The sequence below is a fragment of the Oncorhynchus clarkii genome, chromosome 2, assembly GCF_045791955.1.
Source record: "Oncorhynchus clarkii lewisi isolate Uvic-CL-2024 chromosome 2, UVic_Ocla_1.0, whole genome shotgun sequence".
NCBI lineage: Eukaryota > Metazoa > Chordata > Actinopteri > Salmoniformes > Salmonidae > Oncorhynchus > Oncorhynchus clarkii.
In genome coordinates this window covers 23,697,634-23,708,687 of record NC_092148.1, presented here as the reverse complement: position 1 = coordinate 23,708,687, position 11,054 = coordinate 23,697,634, and positions in this window count along the sequence as shown.

Here is an 11,054-nt window from a genome sequence, read left to right as displayed (position 1 = left end):
TCTGACTGTTTCATCCTAACATTGTTGGTGCCGACGTGGATAATAATATCCCTATACACTCTCCACTCTCCAGTTTTAGCTTTAGCCAGCACCATCTTCAGATTAGCCTTAATGTCGGTAGCCCTGCCCCCTGGTAAACAGTGTATGATCGCTGGATGATTAGTTTTAAGTCTAATACTGCGGGTAATGGAGTCGCCAATGACTAGGGTTTTCAATTTGTCAGAGCTAATGCTGGGAGGCTTCAGTGTCTCAGACCCCGTAACGGGAGGAGTAGAGACCAGAGAAGGCTCGGCCTCTGACTCCGACTCGCTGCTTAATGGGGAGAACCGGTTGAAAGTTTCTGTCGGCTGAATGAGCGACACCGGTTGAGCATTCCTACAGCATTTCCCTCCAGAAACCATGAGAAAGTTGTCCGGCTGCGGGGACCGTGCGAGGGGATTTATACTAACGTTACTATCTGTACTTACTGGTGGCACAGACGCTGTTTCATCCTTTCCTACACTGAAATTACCCTTGCCTAGTGATTGCGTCTGAAGCTGGGCTTGCAGCACAGCTATCCTCGCCATAAGGTGATCGTTCTCCTGTATATTATGAGTACAGCGACTGCAATTAGAAGGCATCGTGTTAATGTTACCACTTAGCTTCGGCTGGTGGAGGTCCTGACGAACCACTTTCAGATAATGTGTCCGGAGTGAAAAAGTTGAATGAAAAAAGTTGAGCGAGGGAAAAAAACAAAAAATATAAACTGTAATTAAAAAGTAAAAACCTTAAAGTTGTTATCACATTGTATGATTTTTAAGTAATTAATTTGCATTTTATTGCATGACAACGACCCGAAACACACAGCCAGGGCAACTAAGGAGTGGCTCCGTAAGAAGCATCTCAAGGTCCTGGAGTGGCCTAGTCAGTCTCCAGACCTGAACCCAATAGAAAATCTTTGGAGGGAGCTGAAAGTCTGTATTGCCCAGCGACAGCCCCGAAACCTGAAGGATCTGGAGAAGGTCTGCATGGAGGAGTGGGCCAAAATCCCTGCTGCAGTGTGTGCAAACCTGGTCAAGAACTACAGGAAACGTATGATCTCTGTAATTGCAAACAAAGGTTTCTGTACCAAATATGCTTTTCTGATGTATCAAATACTTATGTCATGCAATAAAATGCTAATAATTACTTAAAAATCATACAATGTGATTTTCTGGATTTTTGTTTTAGATTCCGTCTCTCACAGTTGAAGTGTACCTATGATAAAAATTACAAACCTCTACATGCGTTGTAAGTAGGAAAACCTGCAAAAATGTCAGTGCATCAAATACTTGTTCTCCCCACTGTATACCTTGTGTTGAGAGAAAATCATACTGTACCTCGTATACTGTCTTGTCTTCTGTTCACAAGATGGATAAATGACCAAAATGGACACGTGGTTACCAAAGTTGTGAAAAAAGTGATTGATAACAAAAAGCGCCCTTGCTTTATGGATACAATTACAGACGTGTGTAATCCATTATTTAACCATTTCAATTCCACACATTGTTGTCTCTTTTATGGCTCTTTCAAGCTCCCTCGTTTTGTATGTGGCTCTTCAAGTGGAGTCCTTGGAGCCCTTGTCAGTGTGTCACCACCCTCATCAGTGACATCAGAACATGTCTCTCACGTGAGAATGAGGTCCAGATGAATTGCCTTCTGCTGCCCAATCAGCTCTTGTTGATTGGATGGTGTCATGTTTGAAGGGACATTGTAGACTTGAATAATACAGGCCGTCACAATGTCATGATCAGCTAAATCAACACACTTCCTTGAGGTTCAGCTTTCCTTGTTAAGTCTAACTTGGCATGTTATGTATTGTTGCATTCATTAGAACTATTCGTTGGTGAAGCTGCAAAAATGATGTATTACTTGTTCAAAACAAATACATTTATAATACCTGTGAAGAAGTATGAACTCAAGCAGTCCAAAGTGATTCCCAGTGATTCCACCTGGAGTGTGATATAATCCCATCTTGAGTTAGAGAGTCTCTCATTTCAAGCATCCCTTTTATTTCTGATATAAGGAGGCAATTTCCCCTGAGACATAGACATTTTGTTGAGACAAAAAGTGAAAGGATATACCAGCAGGAAATTCAATTCAAGGATCATTAAGCAGTTTCGGAGGAAATTCTCATTCTATGACATTAAACAACTTCCAAGACAAATGTATTTCCCTGTGCGAGCACGCACGCACGCACGCACGCACGCACACACACACACACACACACACACACACACACACACACACACACACACACACACACACACACACACACACACACACACACACACAAACCTACACGCTCACAATTCTCGTTCTATGACAATAAACAAGATATTCCGTATCTGATTGTTTTTTGTCTGTCGAACACCGGACTGAAATTAATCCTATTTTCACTCTTACATTACTGATTAAAGAGTGAAGTCGCTGTGACAAACACATTCAAGCACATTTGTCACAGCATACAACTTGAAGAGAGAAAAACTCGGCCATCGTATTCAACTAAATCTCTCTTCTTGTAAATAACTTTTTATTACGATATTGCTTCAGAGTCTAGTATCTGGGTTTCCAATCTGTCTCCCTCAGCAAGGCAATCGATGGTTATAGATATTTCTCCATAGATATGCATAATATGAGTCTGAGTCACCTTTTTCTGGACACAAGATAATTTGTTACTGTACCCTCCACAATATGTCTTAGCAGGTCTCTGTCATTTGATAAATAGTTTTTTTATACATTAGAGGACATTGTAATGCATCATGCGTAAATATGGTATAACCTATGTACAGTATGTGGTACATGTTTGTGTTATTATGAGAGGATCCAGTCATCTGAGAGCTCATGAGGCTGAAAGAGACTAACAGAACGCTAACCAGTGATGAAAGATGATGAGTGAATGGCCATACCAGGAAACTGATGCATGAGTGGGGTGAAATAATCTTCAACAGCTTCCTACTGAGGTTTGGATACCCCTCGAAGCTGCGCCATGACCATGATAGAGAAACTGAGAACGGGCTCTTCAAAACCATGCAGCTACTGACAGCAGTGGGTTACTCAAGAACATCACCATACCACCTTCAGGGCAACCCAGCCTAGAGATTCAACAAAACTTGAGAACAAATCTGGAGAAGGAGAAAGAGAGATGGAAAGAACACCTTCCACAAGTGGTGCATGCATACAGCTGTACGAGTCCACAGGATTCTCACCCCCCTATCTGCCTTACGGTCGCCATCGGCGGCTGCCAGTAGACCTGCTGTTTGGCCTGACAGTTGAAGAGGAGACAAACTCGCCCACAGGCTATGCTGAGAAGTGGGCTGAGGGAATGACTGAAGCATGCAGAATAGCATCCGAGAACAGCAAGTCGGTAAAAGTACTACGACCGACTACTGGGAGAAAACAATCTACGTTGTCAAAGAGCAATTGAGTGACAACCTGTGTATAAAGTATGTCCAGAGTCTGGTGCCATGAAGTTCCGCACCTTCCATCGAAACCAGCTCCACTTGGTTAAGAAAGTGCTCGTAAGTAAGCATTTCGCGGGAAAGTCTACACCTGTGACAAATAAACATTAGATTTGATTTGGTTCCTCGACTTATTTATTTTACAGGTGAGTTGCTTTGGGTGGGTAAGATTTCTCTGGATGTTTTTCTATGGATTGGATTCATCTGCAATCTACAGGTAGGTTGTGAGTGTTCTGTTCTCTCCTCTTCTTACAGGTATCCTCAGACAGTTTTCAATCTGCTGTATCAATGTTCTGTGTTGTCACCCTTTCCCTTCCGATTCTCATGTTTCTGTTTCCCATCCATTTCTCTCTGGGTGGTGTCTTTGTTGACTGCGACAGAGCAGACTGTGCAGGTAAGTCAACAGGTACGTTGTTAACAATTCAGAGTTCAAATGTAAGAAAATTACAACAACAAAAAATATATATATACTAAATAGTAACACAATAAATAACAACAGCGATGCTATATACAAAGAGTACCTGTACCTAGTCAATGTGCAGGGATACAAGGTAGTTGAGGTAATATGTAAATGTAGTTAGTGATAAAAGTGACTAGGCAATCAGGATAGATAACAAACAGAGTAGCAGCAGCGTATGTGAAGAGCGTGAAAGTGTATGCAATAATTTCATTGATTTTACTGAGTTACAGTTCAGTCAATTGAAATAAATTAATTAGGCCCTAATCTATGAATTTCACATAACTGGGCAGGGGCGCAGGTATGGGTGGGCCTGGGGAGGCATAGGCCCACCCACTGGGGAGGGAGGACCAGCCAATCAAAATGAGTTTTTCTACACAAAATGGAGAAATCAGATCAGACGTGTGGCTAGTCTCAGACATTCCCGCAGGTGAAAAAGCCAGATGTAAATGGCCTGGGCTGGCATGGTTACACGTGGTCTGCGGTTGTGAGGCCGGTTGGACGTACTGCCAAATTCTGTAAAAAGACGTTGAAGGCGGCTTATGGTAGAGAAATTAACATTAAATTATCTGGCTACAGCTCTGGGGGTCATTCCTGCAGTCAGCAATGCCAATTGCACGCTCCCTCAAAACATATCTCTATCTTAAGCCGCCTCCAACGTCGTTTAAGAGAATTTACGTCCAATAAAGAAAGCCCTTTTGTGGGGAAAAACTCATTCTGATTGGCTGGTCCTGGCTCCAAAGTGGGTGGGCCTATGCCCTCACAGGCCTACCCATGGCTCTGCCCCTGCCCAGTCATGTGAAATGCATAGATTAGGGCCTAATAATTTTTTTTCAATTGGCTGATTTCCTTATATGAACTCAGTAAAATCGTTTAAATTGTTCATTATATAATGCATAGACATTGAGAACAAGCAACTGAAGAAAGCGGCTAACTCTCTTCATTTCAGGTGTTCTGCTTCTTTCTGTAGCAGCTTTTGTCTAAATCATAAGGCAGTTGCCTCACCAGTTTACTGTATGTATTTCTGTGAAACCCCCTACCTCACAACCATGATTACATATTGATTTCATTACCTGTGACCAAATTGGCAATGTTTACTTTTGTCATTAGTGCAGAAAAGTACTCCGTCAGTGGCATTTTGCACGCCTGCATCTCTATCGAGCCACCCTCGTGGCGACAGGTATGGCCTTTTACTTAGAGTATGGATTCCTCATCGAGTCGCCCACTTTTGAACGCATCATTAACCTTTGCCCTCTGCGCAATGGCATAGGTCAAGTCACTAATTATGGTTTGAGAGGAGTTCACCATGCTGGCGAGGATCCATCTGCCTTGTCTAATTATCTTTAACTGGGCACTCAGTCACTACTGTCTGGTGTTACTGTAGAGTGGAGAGGGCTAAAGAAACAAATAGAAGAGATATTGGTGCCATAAAACTGCCTCATCAAGTAGCTGTCCAGTGTTTCCAGATCTCTATGAAATATTATCTTTAATTAATTACAATATTTGTGAAATAGTATTCCTTCAAAAATATATAATTAAGTATGTTAAAAAGCAGCTTTTCAGTGTGTGGTGTGGGCATACCCCAACAACAGAATTGTGTGACCATATACCGGTCAATAAAAATATTCATGACAAGTGAACAGATGATTGGCCAGCTCAGCTAATGAGCCAATGAGTGGCTTGGCCAAAAACATGATATCATCCTCTATGAGGAAATGGCAAGCATTTTTTAAACGGTCTGTTTGAGATACAAGTTTGAGAAAGGGTTTTTAAAGTGTTTTCTCTCTGATTTACGCTTTTGGCCAGTTGTTGACAAGTCAATAACACTATTTGGGTATGAGTTAACAGATTATGAGCTTTTAAAAGTGAGATTTTCACTGGACAATTAATTTCAGTCCTATTGTAAATGGTGGCAATAGAAAAGTTGGCAGGAGTTAATTTTGTACTGTAGACGTAAGGAAGTCAATGTCCTTCTGGGGGGCAGTAAAGCTGATACATAGATAAGATAAGGTCCAAGACTGAGGGGATGTTGGCAGTAACAAGGTTAGATTTGATCTGTGTGATGGTGGGAATGGGAAAGACTAACTAGAATAATAATTTGGTGGGTGCTTCTAGTTGTCCTATTTCACAGATGTACAAAGTGTATTGGAAATTAGCTTTTTGCGTATCCCAACTCCCCCTGAGAGTAGGGTCAAGGCCAGGGTCGGCCATTATCAACAGTAACCCTGAAGCAATTAGGGTTAAGTGCCTTACTCAAGGGCACATCGACAGATTTTTCACCTTGTCGGCCCGGGGATGCAAACTAGTGACCTTTCGATTACTGGCCTAACACTCTAACCGCTAAGCTACCTGCCCTACTAAAACCACAATAACCAAGGAATTCCATCTACCCTGCTTAAAGCATAGCACTGACAATATTTGGACGTTTTTCCAAAGTTATTTTGCAAAAATAATTATTGCTATGTAGCTATGGTTTGTATAGCGTTACGGACATTGGTGGTATTACATAACACCATTGTGTTCATTGGCTTTGCCAAGAATATTGTCTGATTGAAGATTCAGGTTGGACTTTGCCTGGCTACCTAGACTCCTTGCACCGGCTAAATGCTACGCCAAGCCCTCCACAATGACGCCAGATCTGAGTACCTCCCAGATGATTTCTAGAAGGCAAGTACATTCGAACCGTTCCGATTGGTTCCAGAAACCGATGGGGTGGGCCAGAGCCAGAACCCATGTGGCTAAAGCAGCATTTCAAAAATGTGTGATTCGGTTTGATGCTCTGATTGGTTATGATCCCATCGCTGATGACTTTGTTTTGTACAACACCCCTCATTTTGCCATCACCACAAACTACTTAAAGTATGTAACCAACATAGAGCAGTGGAAGAATTCAGTTTGAGTCGTCAGGCAAGGTTCGACTGAAGAGGCCCTTTTCAATGAGGGCAGGGAGGGTCAGGAATGGAGGCTTTCTATCAGAGAAAGGTGTTGAGTTGACCTTTTTTTATTTCTTTTTTTAACCAGGTAGGCTAGTTGAGAACAGTTCTCATTAACAACTGCGACCTGGCCAAGATAAAGCATAGCAGTTCGACCCATACAAAAACAGAGTTACACATGGAATAAACAAACATACAGTCAATAATATAGTAGAAAAAATAATATACAGTGAGTGAAAATAAGGTAAGATAAGGGAGGTAAGGCAATAAATAGGCCATGGTGGCGAAGTAATTACAATATAGCAATTAAACACTGGAATGGTAGATGTGTAGAAGATGAATGTGCAAGTAGAGATACTGGGGTGCAAAGGAGCAAGATAAATAAATAAATACAGTATGGGGATGAGGTAGTTGGATGGGCTGTTTACAGATGGGCTACGTACCGGTGAAGTGATCTGTGAGATTCTCTGACAGCTGGTGCTTAAAGCTAGTGAGGGAGATATGAGTTTCCAGCTTCAGTGATTTTTGCAGTTCGTTCCAGTCATTGGCAGCAGAGAACTGGAAGGAAAGGCGGCCAAAGGAGGAATTGGCTTTGGGGGTGACCAGTGAGATATACCTGCTGGAGCGAGTGCTACGGGTGGGTGCTGCTATGGTGACCAGTGAGCTGAGATAAGGCGGGGCTTTACCTAGCAGAGACTTGTAGATGACCTGGAGCCAATGGGTTTGGCGACAAGTGTGAAGTGAGGGCCAGCCAACGAGAGCATACAGGTTGCAGTGGTGGGTAGTATATGGGGCTTTGGTGACAAAACGGATGGCACTGTGATACTGCATCCAATTTGTTGAGTAGAGTGTTGGAGGCTATTTTGTAAATGACATCGCCGAAGTTGAGGATCGGTAGGATGGTCAGTTTTACGAGGGTATGTTTAGCAGCATGAGTGAAGGATGCTTTGTTGTGAAATAGGAAGCCGATTCTAGATTTAATTTTGGATTGGAGATGCTTAATGTGAGTCTGGAAGGAGAGTTTACAGTCTAGCCAGACACCTAGGTATTTGTAGTTGTCCACATATTCTAAGTCAGAACAGTCCAGATTAGTGATGCTGAACGGGCGGGCAGGTGCGGGCAGTGGTCGGTTGAAGAGCATGCCTTTAGTTTTACTTGCATTTAAGAGCAGTTGGAGGCCATGGAAGGAGAGTTCTATGGCATTGAAGCTCGTCTGGAGGTTAGTTAACACAGTGTCCAAAGAAGGGCCAGAAGTATACAGAAGAGAAGCATCTGCGTAGAGGTGGATCAGAGAATCACCAGCAGCAAGAGCGACATCATTGACGTATAAAATACAGCTATTTCCCTCTGCATCCTTCCTCGGTGGGTAGCGGGAGTGGGACCTCTGGCTCTAACCGAAAGACAGTCACCCAAAGAGGTGTGGTGGAACAATTTAAATTCATGACACCATCTCGTCGACCCCAAGCATGCCACGTGTGTTTTGGTAAAATGACGCCCATTAAGGGGGAGATCCCTGAGACCCCCTACCTCTCCCCAACCACCCAGCCTTGGAGGTGTCTCTAGGATCAGGACAGCTATTTTTTGTCTGTTTGCTGCTTACGTAAGGTCTCCTGTCTCACACTGATTCTCCCCACAGGAGAGGACAAATACATGCAGATGCAAATGAGCTGCCAAGGCCTGGAGACAGAAACAGATATTCTCTCTGGTCCCATTGTCTGCACACAACCATGCCCGAAAACAAATGGATATGATACAGTTATCCTTCCGAGCAGGGGTCAGCAACTTCATAACACATTCATAACCCATACATACAGCATTTATAAGCAGTACATAAGCATTTTATATTTATTTGTGTTTAGGAGCGCAAAAATGCTCTTACATAACAGTATGTTTTCTGAACTCCGACAGGTTCAGTGAATCAGTCTGCAGAACTATTTGCTTAGGGCGCATGTGTGTGCGTGTATCTGTGTGTGCATGCGTGCTTGATTATGTGTGTATGTGTGTTTGTGTGCACATATACATACCGTTGAATGACCCTGTCTAGACAAAGAGATTCATTATGGTCAAGGTGACTCCAGGATTGGACATTGTCCTGCCAAGTGCAATGTGATGTTTCATAGGCTTTAGTTTAAGCCTATTGCCAGTCTGACTGAGCTTATGACAAATTATGTCCCTGTAATACCACCACAGTAACCAGTACCAACTTGTACCAACTCGTAGCCCATTAAGAGGATACTACTCTTATCTAATCAATGAATCTGCAATCATCACAATTGAGTTGACCAGTAGTGGTAAATAGGTTATAATACAAACTGAATGAGAAACGTAGCCTATCGGTCCACAATGGCCTAAGACGTGAATCTGTGGTCGTCCATTATGTAATCCTCTTGTTTTTGCTTGTAGAGCTGTGTACAGGCTGTGTTTACACAGGCAACCCAATTCTGATATTTTTTCCACTATTTGGTCTTTTGACCAGTCACATTAGATCTTTTCACATCAGATATTTTTCAGGGCTGATCTGATAGGTCAAAATATCAATTGGTGATAAAAAGATCAGAATTGAGCTGCCTGTGTAAATACAGCCTTACTCAGGCAGACTAATTTATATTTTTGCACAAATTGGTATTTTGACCAATTAGATCAGATATTTTGCCCATAATTGGGCAAAAGATCAGAATTGGTCTGCATGTGTAAATGCAGCCTAACAGTCTTCAATTGAGAACTTGGGTTGATCATCATTAGGAGCACACAATATTTTACTGGGCGAGAAGCCAGGGTTTTTACCTAGAATTTTCCACAGTTCAACAAATTAGGGAAGAAGCAATCTCTCGTGGACAGACTACATGACATAAATGATATGGGGTGGCAGGAAGCCTAGTGGTTAGAGTGTTGGACTAGTAACCGAAAGGTTGCAAGATCGAATCCCTGAACTGACAAGGTAAAAATCTGTTGCTCTGCCCCTGAACTGACAGTTAACCCACTGTTCCTAGGCCGTCACTGAAAATAAGAATTTGTTCTTAACTGATTTGACTAGTTAAAAAAAAGGTCAAATACAAATAAAATATCTTAACATTTGTCGGAAGGATGGGATAAGCAACAGTAGTTCCGGTGCTTTGGTTTTGCGTCACAAGTTATTGGGACGTATTAGGTTTGGGTAGTGCTTCATTTGCGGGTGGGTATTTCAAGAAATGAAAGCGGCACCTGACACAATTACACAAGATTTTGTTCTGCGTTTCTGAGATCAGGGATGAAAAAAATATTTTGTCAGATTTCTTCACATCTAACATTAGTTCAAATAAAGCATAATATGAAATTCCGTGAAGATGAAACAAATGTCCTCCCCAAAAACTTTTAGAGAGCTTAGAGAGAAGCTTAGAGAGAGTGAGCTGGGTAGAGAACACATTGTGACAACGCAATCATCCTTGAGAGTATATAGGTTATCCCACGGCTCATCCAAAATCATACACAACGCACAACGAACATGGCATGCACACACACACACACACACACACATACGCAAATACGCACACACACACACACACACACACACACACACGTACACACACACACGTACACACCCCCCCCCCCCCCCCCCCCCCACACACACACACACACACACACACACACACACACACACACACACACACACACACACACACACACACAGCATCTGTTGGGTTTTCATCAGGATAATCAGCTGTCTGAATTCCCCTCCGTAGACCACATCTGGCACAGTACTAAAGTCGACCTCAACTTACAGGGAGCAATAATTAAAGGTATGTTAATGACAGTAATAACCATGTCAGTGTACTCCTTTCATATCCCAGCAAGGCAAACTGTCTAATTCTATGTCTCTAGATGATACGTCCTGATCGATATAAATCCCCTGCAATACCTACTCCTGCCACTAGCTGTTTAGCATTCTTTATAACTAATGATTTACTAAATACTATACACAAGTTTTTTGCTGAACCCATACCCTTCTACTCATTAATCAAACGTCTTAACGTTTTGAAAATGTCTGTACCTTGGAATGCTGTAGATTTGTACACTTCCTTAGTATCCCTCATGTAAGAGTGTTATGTAAGCCAATGTTACTCATTGACTGGTTTTACCTTGAACTCAGGGCATCAACACTATCTAGTCAAAAAAATGGTTGTGTGCTAAACACCTCTCTCTCTCCAC